Source organism: Myxine glutinosa, chromosome 5, assembly GCF_964187855.1.
Source record: "Myxine glutinosa chromosome 5, kmMyxGlut1.1, whole genome shotgun sequence".
Taxonomy (NCBI): domain Eukaryota; kingdom Metazoa; phylum Chordata; class Myxini; order Myxiniformes; family Myxinidae; genus Myxine; species Myxine glutinosa.
Window position 1 is genome coordinate 77,519,114 of NC_136265.1, and position 12,752 is coordinate 77,531,865.

Here is a 12,752-nt window from a genome sequence, read left to right on the forward strand (position 1 = left end):
TCGTGCGTATGATGCGCCAGGGGATTTAAGAAGCTTGGGGGTCGAGATGGACCCGGGTGTTCGTGAGAGGCCGTTGGTGAAGTGTGCGACAGGTCTGGTGTGCGAAAAAGGAGGTGTGCGAGAAAGTCCGACTCTGGGGTGTGTGAGGAAAAAGTGCGTGCCAAGGAGCGAGTGTGCTGGCGAGAGTGAGTCGGTCGTAGCGCGTGTGCGAGGGAGCATGTGGAAGCGCGGTGTGGTGAGTGTTACAGAGGGTGTGACGGGAGAGTGTGCGCAAGAGTGTGCGCGAGAAAGGTGTGTGACGGACAGGTGCATGAGGGAAGAGTGCGCTGTCAGAAGTAAGGAAGAGTGTCCACCTGTGGTGAGTGTTACAGAGGGTGTAACTGGAGAGTGTGCGCGAGAAAGGTGTGTGACGGACAGGTGCATGAGGAAAGAGTGCGCTGTCAAGAGTAAGGGTGAGTGCGCTGTCAAGAATGGAGGTGAGAGTAGTGAGAGTGAAACGGAGCGTGAGTTGGTTGTGACAGGTGAGCGAGGATGTACACCTGGGATGGAAGGATGCACACCTGGAATGGTAGAGCGTGAGTGGGAATGCACGCTGGAGTTGGTGGTGAGGCACGTGGTTGGGTGTGCGAATGAGGGCACACCTGTGATTGTCACAGAGGAGGTGACCGAGGAGGGGCGCGAAGAGGTGTATTGGTGAGGTGTGCGAGTGACGAATGTGTGCCAAAGTGTTCGGTGGTCAGGTGTGTGACCAAGGCTGTGAGTGGAATGAGTGTACCGAGGTGTGTAAGGAAAGGTACGAGGAGCATGGAGACGGCTGGGTGTGTGAGCAAGGAACGGGCTGCGGGGTGTAAGAATCCAGGTGAAGCATCGACGGTAACCAGGTTAGAGGTTAGGTCGACTTTTAGCCGAAGCGGGCCCTCGGTGCGTGCTGGGCCTCGCTTTGAACGGCCGCGTCCGTGCTCCACTAGGCGGAGCGGGCAGCCCGATAGAAAGGGTCGTCATGGCGACCACTTTTTGGTGAGACGTGCCGGCAGGTCTAGATCGGGGCATTGGATGGCTCCACGCCGAGGTGGTGCGTGGGATCTCGGCACGGGTAAGCCCCCGTCCCTGCACCGAGTGCCGGACGCATCCTGCCGCCGGCACAAAACAACCAGCATCCATTGCTTGGCTTTACGAAGCCGGGCTTTGGACAGGAATTGGCGCACCGAGAGGCATTATTGAGTAGACTGGGTGATGAGGTTAGTGTTTTGGACCCAAAATTGGAGAAAAACAAAATTTGATGATTGGCAAGGGATTGGCAGTAGTGATTGGCAGATGATGGGTAGTGATTGGCAAATTTTTGATTTGTTGAAATTTGATGTGCAAAATTGGTAGTGAGAGACCCCCGATGTGGTGGGATGGCAAATCCACCACCCTTCCCATGGTGGGGCAAAGGAGCAATAGCTTATGGGGTGTATGGCAGTGAAAACTAGCCCGGGTGGGTTAGGATATGGTGTGTAGGGATCTAGCGGAGATGACATTAGGTGACGTTAAGGTTAGTTAGTGACTGATACCTGTGGTGGGGACGCAGGTAGTTTAGTGTGGATGATAATGACGAGGGAGCGCAATAGTTTAAAGGGACGACTGGGACGCGCAAGTTTCAGAAGGGAGTAGTTAGCTGAGATGATGCCGTGTGTGTGAGCATTGAACAGGTGTGATTGCACAGGTGTGCAACTGGACGGGTGTGTGGAGCAGTGTGTGAGTAGTGAGTGTTGTAGATCAGCGCGAATGCGCTTGGGGAGAGAAGGGTGCAGGTGGCACCAGGTGTGAGAGCACAGGTGTGCAAGTACAGGTGTGTGGAGAGAGTTGGAGTAAGTGGTACGGAGTGGTGTGCATGGTGCGAAGGTGTGGATGGGGGAAGAGTGGACCCTTTTCACGAGTACCCGGGGCGGGTAGTGTAAGTGTTAGGTAGAGGGTACAGGTAAATTGTGGTTGGATATTGGCATCTGTGGTGCGGGTGACAGAATGGTATTGTGAATGGGTGCATTAGTGTTGTGGAAATGGCTGGGCGTGTAGCCTGTTAGTGTGTGTAGTTGGTTGGGCACTCCACCACTGTGAGGATGTCGGCCAGGTGAGGCCGCAGGTGGGCTCTGGGAGCCGGTAGAGTTGTGGATGGGGCCCGAGGATCCGGAGGATGGACCCGGGTAGCCCAGTGCCAGAGAGGGCACCGAGTGGGGAGAGCGCCAGAGGGCCTTCCCCAGGTAGTTAGGTTAGGGTAAGGAGCAGGTAAGCTCGGAGGCAACTGCAGTGGTGGAGGTGTGCAGGTGGGTAGACCCACTGGGAGAGGTACACGCCACAGCCCAGAAATTGTGCGAGGGCACCGGGAGATGAATCGGGGGAGTGAGACCCCAAATTGAAAAGCACCACAGTTTGGCCAATGGGAATTGGTTTTTAGAACCCATAGTGTAAGAGGGCCAATGGTTTGGCCGGAGAAAGACCCCGAGTAGTGTAAAGTTGTTAAAGTCATTTAGGAAATAGTTAGGATTGATGAACCTGTCGCACCATACGCAGCCACTTACCTATGGTGATGATGATGACTCCACACCTGTGTTTTCTTTGTTCTGTGTGCAGGAAATGAGAATTGCTGTGAGGATTTGTGAGACGCATCACGACGTGGATGAGACATTGGGGTGATTCCATCTCTCCCTCCCTAGGAGGGACTGATGATGAATTGGTAATGGCAAATTTTGATGTTGAGTTGGAGATGGCAAATTTTGATGAGAGTTGAAAATGGCAAATTTGATTGGTTAGGAGGGAGAGAAGACGAATTTGGTTTATGGGAGGAACGGGGAAGACAGTAGGGATGTTTGTTGATTTGTAAAGTAGATGTTTATGGGTAGTGTTGTGTTGTGTGGTTACAGTAAGGGGTAAGGGAGGGGCCATGTAGGTTACCTGGTGGGGGGGGGGGGGGGGGGGCGTACGATAGGAACGTACCTGTCTCACCTGGTTCCCATGTGCCCCCAGTGTGCATCATCTTATATTGCGTGCACTTTTGCGCCCTTACCACCTTACTCACTTGTCTTCTTCTTTTGTCTCCCACCTCCGAGGATCTGGCTTTGGGGTAGAGAGAGAAGAGAGAGAGGTGCTGGCTTCGCAGTTGTGGGCCTGCACTTTCGCTGTTTGCTGCCTGGATCGATACACCATATGGACCGCAATGTTTGTGGCCACCCACCATGGACCGCGGTTCTTATGCGGCCAAGCACCACCCGTGGATGGACCTATGGGTCAACGTGGCACCTATGCCATACAAGGTGAACCACTTATAGTTGGCCCCCTGACGGCCACAATACAGAAATGGACGCGGTTGGCGCCTTTCTTGATTTTTTAAAGAAGTAAGAAGGCCAAGTGCACCACATGAAGGCAAGACCAGCGGCAGAACATCGGCCGGCTGCGACACCACCGGTGATTTATAGACACTTTATTGGTGCACCGGATGGTGCTCACTGTGTGATGGGGTGGTGCTTTTGGTGCTTGGAAGGGGTGCTCTGCACATTATTAAAGGCCGTAGGCCACAGAGCACTCGTGGGTTGGTGTATCGATGCTGGCATGCGTGCTCTCTCTCTATGCATAACATCTGCATGTGTTCCTCCAAAAACAGGTCCTGGATCGTAGTGTAAATATCAGCGTAGTCTTGTGTAAATAATGCTCCCTACCGGCTGTATGTTTAGTTTGAGGATTCTTTCCGGATTCGGTTATCCTGTGGGTGTGTTTCTGTGAGGAGAAGGGTGCAACGTCGCAGGGGGACATATTTACTCATTTGTGAATATCTGTAAAACTGTCGCACTCAGGGTAGAGTTAATAGTAGAGGGAACTACATTGCGTGCCACACTAAAGTAGGTAAAAATTTATCGGGTCGGGACGCCCCGAGGGTAGAGAAGGGTGCAATGTTGCGAATATGGAATTTGGCCTCCATATCCGCTTGTAAATATTCCCCTATTTCCCCAATACTCCCCAACTATCCCCAATCCCCCATTCCCTAGTCCCTAGTCCCATTGTCTGTAAACAACAATCAGTAGAGCCGACCTTCCCCTTTTTCCCCCATTAAATGTCGTGCCCAGGTCCACCGCATCTCACGTAGACAACTTTCGGACATCTTGCTAGTTATTCTTAGTCTATGTCAGTTAAGGACTCCTTTCCATTAATTCTGACTCTTCGTTGCACCAGAATGTGATTATATGGCACCAGTAGTGAGTTTAGGACCTTCCCTTACCTACTCCCATCTTCTTCCCCAAACTACAGCTACAACAACAACTACAACAACGGCGCGCGGGGGGAGTGTGCGTCCTCACACCGGCTCGGTTCGCCGCCATGACCATGCGCTCCACGGGGTTACCACGAAGGGGCTCCCTGTCAGCCCCTCGTCAAGGGGCGGAGCCGGTAACCCCCCCGCACGCACCCAATGAGAAGCAACGAGCCGATTCCATCTGGGGCGGAGCTAATGAGCCGAGGGCGTGTCACTCCCCGCCGGATATACGAAGCGACTGACCGGACGTGACGTCAGATGCGCCCCCAGCTTGAAGAAGAGCAAGTCACTACCTCCGAGCGCTGCGACCTCCCTGCATGCTGCATCTCTGGACCGGACCGAGCCGATTCTGTCCCTGAGCCCAGGTGCACCTGGAGCCATCGATCCTGCCTTTCCTAGCCATCAATCCCCGTGTGAGTCAGCCTTTTGTCCCGTTTATCTGTCGTCTGTTGGGGGTTAATATAAGATTGTGTCTAAGTGCCTATCTTCCTTTGCTGTCCCTCTTGTAGTTGTAATCTAACCTTCCGAACGAATATAATCTCCTCCGGAGGTCTTGAGAACCGTATCCCTGGTGTCGTGTCATTTTAATCCCAGCCGTGTGTCCTTTTCCTTCATTGATCTAGCGTAGCGCGATTAGTCAACGTTCGGGTATAATCGGGTAACTTGTGCAGACGTGGTCATACCAAACCGCTCGGTAAATAACATCCACCACCACGTCTGTAGCAATATACTGAGTTAAGAAAGTAAACCCAAGTCAAGAAAAAAATAAATTCCATATTAAATGCCAAGTCTGTATATATATATGTGTGTGTGTGTGTGTGTGTGTGTACATTGTGTGTGGGTGTACAGTGTGTGTGTGTACATTGTGTGTGTGTGTGTGTGTGTGTGTGTGTGTGTGTGTGTGTCTGTATGTGTGTTTGTCTATGTGTGTGTGTGTTCATTTTAAGACCTACGGGGAAAAAAGAGGAATTAAAGAGTGAAGGTGAGTAGTGAGTTGGTTTTGGCTGTTTCACCAGAAGTTGCTGCCAGATCTTGCGCATCCACCTTGAATATTGGGGGACAGAGCAGGGGTGCAAGGCCGGAGAGGAGTCGGTAGAAGAGATATTTATCCCAAGGCCGCCATGATGCAGGTAGGCGGCCTCAGATAAATTTCCGGAAAAGAGCAGAGGAAGAGCACCACAAGTAGAGAAACATTGACAGATATTTGGGAAGAGATAGAAGGGGTCAAATTAAGGAGCTATGTGTCTAAAAGCAGCCATGATGCAGACAGGTGGCTTCAGATAATTGGGAGAGGGGCGGTGCAGAGAGAGGGAGAGAGGGAGAGAGGGAAAGAGGCGGGGCAGAGAGGCGGGGCAGAGAGAAGCAGAGAGGCGGGACAGAGAGAAGCAGAGAGGCGGGGCAGAGAGAGGGAGAGAGGTAAAGAGGCGGGGCAGAGAGAAGCAGAGAGGCGGGGCAGAGAGAGGGAGAGAGGCGGGGCAGAGAGAGAGAGGGAGAGAGGCGGGGCAGAGAGAGGGAAAGAGGCGGGGCAGAGAGAGGGAGAGAGTGGTGGCAGAGAGAGGGAGAGAGGCAAGAGCGAGATGGTGAGAGAGTGGGGGCAGAGAGAGGGAGAGAGGCGGGGCAGAGAGAGGGAGAGAGGCGGGGCAGAGAGAGGGGGAGAGGCGGGGCAGAGAGAGGGGGAGAGGCGGGGCAGAGAGAGGGAGAGAGGCGGGGCAGAGAGAGGGAAAGAGGCGGGGCAGAGAGAGGGGGAGAGGCGGGGCAGAGAGAGGGGAGAGGCGGGGCAGAGAGAGGGGGAGAGGTGGGGCAGAGAGAAGGAGAGAGGCGGGGCAGAGAGAGGGAGAGAGGTGGGGCAGAGAGAGGGAGAGAGGCAAGAGCGAGATGGTGAGAGAGTGGGGGAGTAGTGAGAGGGAGATGAGGCAGTATTTCAGGTGAAGGAATTAAACATCATGATAAGCTATAAAGACAGTCGGAAGAGGAATTGAACCTGTCGAGATTTCAGAGGCAGATGGTGACTTTGGAGGTGTGCTTTGAGATATGATCTCCCCAACACCACTCATAACTGACGGTGAGACCCAGGAGCTCCAGAGACGACATCTCTGATTGGATGGCCACAGAAATAAATTTGGGGCTTGACAGCTCAACATTACAGCAGCACGAGGTGACAGTTATGCCATTCCTGCCTCAGGATGAATGTTCACAGACAGGTGACAATTTACATGTTTTTAAACATCGTCAGAGAGGGATGTTACTGCAGCCTGTGTGAGGGAAAGATTGTGCGGACACAACTCGGTTTCTCAACATGGAAGGCAAATCAGACTGAGAGGAATGTTCGATCATTCTGTAAGACTGTGTTGATCCTTCGGCAAGCCAGAAAACGTAATTGTAAAATCTCACGGCTGAACTCCACAAGCAGTCTACTTTGTCAAAGTCGTGATGGCGCCACCTTAAACTGTCCTCCCCCTCACCTCAAAATACATCACCAGAGATTCTGCTGAAGCTAATGCAGAATGACTCCACTCGGTGCTCAGTATTTGCCTCCAAATCTCATGCATCCAATCTCACCAGCTCTGTCCCCATTCGACGACGCTGTGCCCTCTGTCTACTGGACTCTTGGAAGTGTCCTCATCCGAGAAATTTGAGAAAGGTATGTCCAGCCTTGACAGCAGACAAGATGGCATCCGTGTGACATGGCCTGAGACCCTGTGCTGCCTTCCACGCCCACTGCCTGTGGCATTCGAGACCACCTTCAAACGTACCTTTACTCAGACCCGGTGACATAATGATCAGAGCGTCCATTCTGAGTCTGGGAGGATTCTTTTACATTGAAATATGGTTCCAAAAACGATATGTAGCATGATATGTAAAAAAATCTGTGGACGAGTTATGACAAAACTTGGTGGATGAGTTGATTTGGTGACGAGAACAAGGTGATTAGATGTTGGTTCAGGTACGGATGCAGATCCGACCTATGAGTGGGATACAAAACGTATAAACTGTGCAGTATAACTGGAGGGATGCGTTCTACCAAGTGCTGTTCTAGTTACATTATGCACTATTCAGATTGCATCACCAGGTTGGAGGAAGCAATTTGCAGAGGAGATGGCAACAAGAAAAGGTGACGGAGAAAAGAAGGTATAGGTGGGATAGCGGAGCATAAGGAAAGAGCAACCGGTGTTGATGGAGGAGCAGGATAATTGTAAGAGAGGTGGCACATGTGGAGCATGTAAGTATTGAGAAGTTTGGAGCATGGAAAAGATGCATTCCTGTTAAAGATGCCAGACTCAGCAGCTCATGCACACAGTACTTTAGATTTTAAAACATAGATCATTTCAACGACTCAACATAGCCAGACTGTAAACACGCGTACCAGCTCATGGGTTATCTTGGAAGAAGCTAGTCTTCGTTTGAATGGCAACAGGAACCCATCGAATGCAGAACGTTGCGTGCGGCAGAGGCAATTCTCGCCCTTATCGAAAAGGTACTTTCCTCAGTCAGAACCTGCTTGGGACAAACAGAATACAATTCACAATGATTTTTGCAGAAACAGTGCACACGTCTCAACATTGTTTTTCAATTCCTTTTTATGGAGCACCAAAAAAACATTGTGAAGACGCATAAGGACACCAAAATAAGAAAGACTATTTGCCAACTTAACCCTTTCTCCAATATCACGAGACATTGGTCATCCTAAATAGCAAGACAACACAGGAACTAATGGATTTGAAAAACATTAAGTCACATTTTCCTTCCAATTCTAGATTTTGGGGGTTTAACCAAAAGGGGGTTGCTCATGGACCGTGTGTGCTCTGCATCAACCTGGGGGAGGGGTGCACAAAACGCAGAGGGTGCAACACAAGAAAGGAGGCGGAAGAAGACAGAGAGACCACCGATCTGTCTGCAATGGGAAAGTGATAGGCCTATAGACTCAGCTTCATCGCGGGAGATTCCAATGATCTTGAAGGCCTTGTTTTGCCAGCATTGAGCTGAGTAAGGTGTGAGGCAGGGGCGCCAGTCCTGAAGAGAGGGCATCAAGCTGCAGATGAAGGCCTTGTAAGTGAATGCCGAGGAAGGACTTTTTACAACAGAGGATGCCCATTCCGCGACTAGGTTTGGAGGCCAACTTGGAAGTGGGGTTTTCCCAAGAAAGTTCATAGTTGATAGTGAGACCCAGGAGTTTGACTGACTGAACTTCTTCGAGAGGATTGTAAAGAAAATATATGGAAGGGTTTATCAGACGAGAGAGAGAGAGAGGAAGAGAGAGGAAGAGAGAGGAAGAGAGAGGAAGAGAGAGGAAGAGAGAGGAAGAGAGAGCGAGAGTGGGACCTGTCAGGATTGAAAGACATGAAGTGTTTGACCAGCTTGTGATGTTTTTCAAGGTCTGAAGAGAGGGTAGAGGCTGCAACACGTCTGTCTGAAGGATGTCACAGCAGAGGGTGAAAAAAAAAGAAAAAAAAAAGAGGGTGAAGCAGAGGGTGAAGTCATCAGCAAATTGAAAAAGGGAGTTTTCCAAAGGGTCAGAAAGATCGTTGATGAAGATGACGGAAATTTGAAGAGAGGGAGAGGATGGAGGGGGAGCACACACGAGAAACAGATTAATAAGGCGCCACCGAATTTTCGAGGAGGGAGACAGGTTTGAAAGTCATTTCTTGATTGTGTTGTATTAAAGAAAGCTGGTGTGTTGTACAAAAGGAATGATTCATGAAATACAAACATCCCTTGCAAGTTGTGGTTCTTGAAATTTTCAAGTTGGATATACATTTGAAAACGTTCGAGGAAGGTGATATAAAGGTGAGTTTAGAGAATGTAGAAAGGAAGAACTGTATGTGTTGGTATGGGTGAAGGATTTATTTGAAAACAAACTTTTGAAGAGGAAAGAGAAGAGTGAATCATAATAGAATAGAAAATTCAACACAGAACAAAAAGGAAATTGAAACATGCGAAATGGCACCGTGAAGACCGTCAGGGTGATACGTTGAGGTGTATATCAGCAGTTGATAGATACATTGGGAGCAATTACCTTTTTGTTCTTTAAAAAAAAAAAATTATTATTGAGAGTTAGGAAGAAGAAGAGTGAAGTAAAAGCTTGAAGAAAATAATTTTGAGCTGTTTGGTGAATACCCTCATGATCAGAGTGGGAATGCAGAGTGGAAAACGGCAAAAATTGAGGGGAGGCCGGAAGAGGAAGTGGAAGTGGGGTAGGTAGGGTGGTTCGGGGAGGTGAAAGCTTTGGAGGTGATAAGGAATTTTTATTTAGACACCAAACAGGGGTTATAATTGGAAGGATTTGAAGGAGAAATAAGGGAACTGGGAGAAAACAAAAGGGCTGAAGATAGCAGGGACAAAACACAACTGTGGACTCAACCTAGGAAAATGTAGGCCTTAAAACCCGGCACGGAAAGTCCGACGAATATTTACAAATTTGCACAAGTTTTAAAACAAAAACCGAATGAGAAGCATACAGTAAACCCAGAGACGGCAAAATAAACAGCAAACCTCAACAAAACCACCGGGAGTACGAATCTTTCAGGAATTTGGCAGAGTCCAAAAACGACCAACCGAGCTCAAGGAACCGGAACCGGGAGTCTCCAATATGCTTGCTCGTTATTATTATTATTATTCTTATTATTATTATTATAATAATATCTTTTTTGCCAACGTCACCGATGGTGGACGTAAGTTGTATTTACACCCCAGTCTGTTTGTGTGTTTGTCTGTCTGTCTGTGACCAGGATATCTCAGAACACCATGGATGGATTCAGACGAAATTTGCTGGACAGGTAGGGTATGTGACAAGGACAAATGGATTCGATTTTGGTGAAGATCCGAAACCGGATCTGGATACGATAATTTTTTAATTGAAGAAATGATTCTTAACAATTGAGAGATGGGGCCACAAACGATACATAGCATGATATTTCAAAAAGGTGTGGACGAGTTATGACAAAACTCGGTGGATGAGTGGGTTCGGTGACAAGAAAAAGCCGATTCGATTTTGGTTCAGGTCCGAATCCAGATCCAGCCTATCAGATGGATACAAAACGTAAACTGCTCAGCCTGGTAAACTGATCAATACGCTCTCTATGCAAGTTTTTGGTTATACAGTACGTATATGATAATTTGTTCTTGTGACTGCCTTTTTTAATCCTCCTCCTATATGATAAAGGGAGATTTATACTTGTATGATTTCTTTCTTTTCTTTTTCTCTCCTTTTCCCCTTTTTTTCCCCCTTTTCTTTTTTTTTTCCTTTCTTTTTTCTTTCTTTTCTCTACCACCTTCATATTCTCTTTCTTTCTTGTATTATACTTGTATCAATATTAGTGCCTTGAGTTTTTCATGGTACCTCAAGAGTTTCTTCGACCCATTGGAGGACTAAACCACCATTAAGGGTTTTTTTCTTCCTTTTGTTACTGCCAATGTCTGAACTGCATCTCCAAGCCAGCTGGGACTTTTGGAATTAAATTTTGCATAAATAATGGGAATAAAAAGTATACGGGGTTGACAGGAAAATATTTTGACCTTGACCTCATGCTTAAGGCCAAGACCTAATTATCGAAAATTTAACATTTTTCACCACAACTCGACTCATATTTGTCCAATAAGAACGACTGCCCTTTCTAGATAACCTCGAGTAAGATGCATTTACACTTGATTTGCATCATACCCACCAAGTTAAAGGTCAATGTCAAATGGCGGTCTGAAAAACAAAGTGCACCCATGTCCGAAGGAAGCAGTTCAGTTTGAAATTTTAATATGAAATAGGCAAAGTTTAGAAACAAATGAAACCCATTAGAATTGCTCTTTGGAACCCAATATAATTACCCTTAAGAATTACACTTTAGAACTCATTGGAATTACCCTTTTGAATTACCCTTTAGAACCCAATATAATTACCCTTTAGAACCCAATATAATTACCCTTAAGAATTACACTTTAGAACTCATTGGAATTACCCTTTTGAATTACCCTTTAGAACCCAATATAATTACCCTTTAGAACCCATTAGAATTGCCCTTTAGAACGCTTTAGAATTAAACACGGTGGGTTATAAAGGATCTTCTTCTTCAATTTTTACGGACGTACGGTGACATATTGAAGTGGCTTCACCGCTTAAAAACACGACGTTTTTTGTCATCACTCAATTTTGCTGATGCGGAATCTCAAAAACCACTTGGCCTTCTAAGATGTTCTTGCAAAATAATAGTGTTCCTGCACTGACGTTGTTCACCTGATATATGATTTAGGTCCTTCACCTACTTTTTCGGATTGACCTAATTCACAAAAAACACCTTTTTGATCATGACTTGAATAATCTTCCTCCGGTTTTCATGATGTTAGGTGTTCTGGATGGTTTGTAGATGGGGACACATTTTCTTAATTTACACTCCATTACTAAATGTTGAAGATCAAGGTCACATGGTGGTCAGAAATTCATATGGCCATCATTGGCTCGTGTGGGCTGGGGTTGGCTTACCCTAGGCAATCGCTTTGTGATCCCAGATATTCAGTTTTTAACTGGGATGCATGACTGGATGAAAAGTGACCTCAAAGATGTTTACTCAACCCAAATATATGCAATACTTTAAAAATGTACCAGTCACTGATGATTAGTATGACCTTGTATATTTACCTCTACAAGTACAAGTTCGATGCATACCTGATTGCTGTTGTGCTCTGGATTTACAACACCACTTTCTGTGATGTTGTGCTCGGGATTCACAGTTGTGCCTGCTTGGGAACTGGTGTTGTGCAGAAAGATGCTTGGGTCAGACATCATCTCATCAATCATTGAAAGAAGGCTGCTGCTCTTCTTTTTGAAATCCTCTGAAGATGTGAAAAATGTATTTTTTCGATTCTTTATTCATTAATGTAGAAATATTTAAAAAAAATAAAAAATGTTTTTTCAAGAATGGATCACAACTTCACCTTTCACTGTGCCGTGTCCTATACAAGATCAATAATAAAACTTTAATTGATTTGAAGTTAGACCTACCTGTTCCAGACTGTGATTTCATGGCAATATTGAGCTCTGGTAAGTTCATCCATGGATGCTGGACTATTCCCTGCAGGACAACACATCAGTCAATTAGTTATTTCTCTGTTGTGCACACTCAATGTTGGCTTCTCCTGGATATTTTGCTGCTAACGATTTTGTTTCCTTCGAGAAAATATGGAAAACGCACAATAAAGTTGGGGCAAGAAATATTATACAGTAGCGGCAAGCAAGACTAAAAAATAAAACAGAGTGAAACAATAACACTCAACATTTTCCCTCTTCATGAACTTAATTGTGACGAACTGGGAAAGATATTTATTGAAAAAAGCAAAGTCATTCTTGTTTATTGGGTGGAGATAGTTCAGCATTCCAAAGACAAAATATCTAAAAATGTACTCTTGGATTTCCAGTATAAGAGGAAAAAAACAGAATTAATTTGGCCCACAATTTAGTTTAAGATTTAAAAGGCAGGAAAGCTGT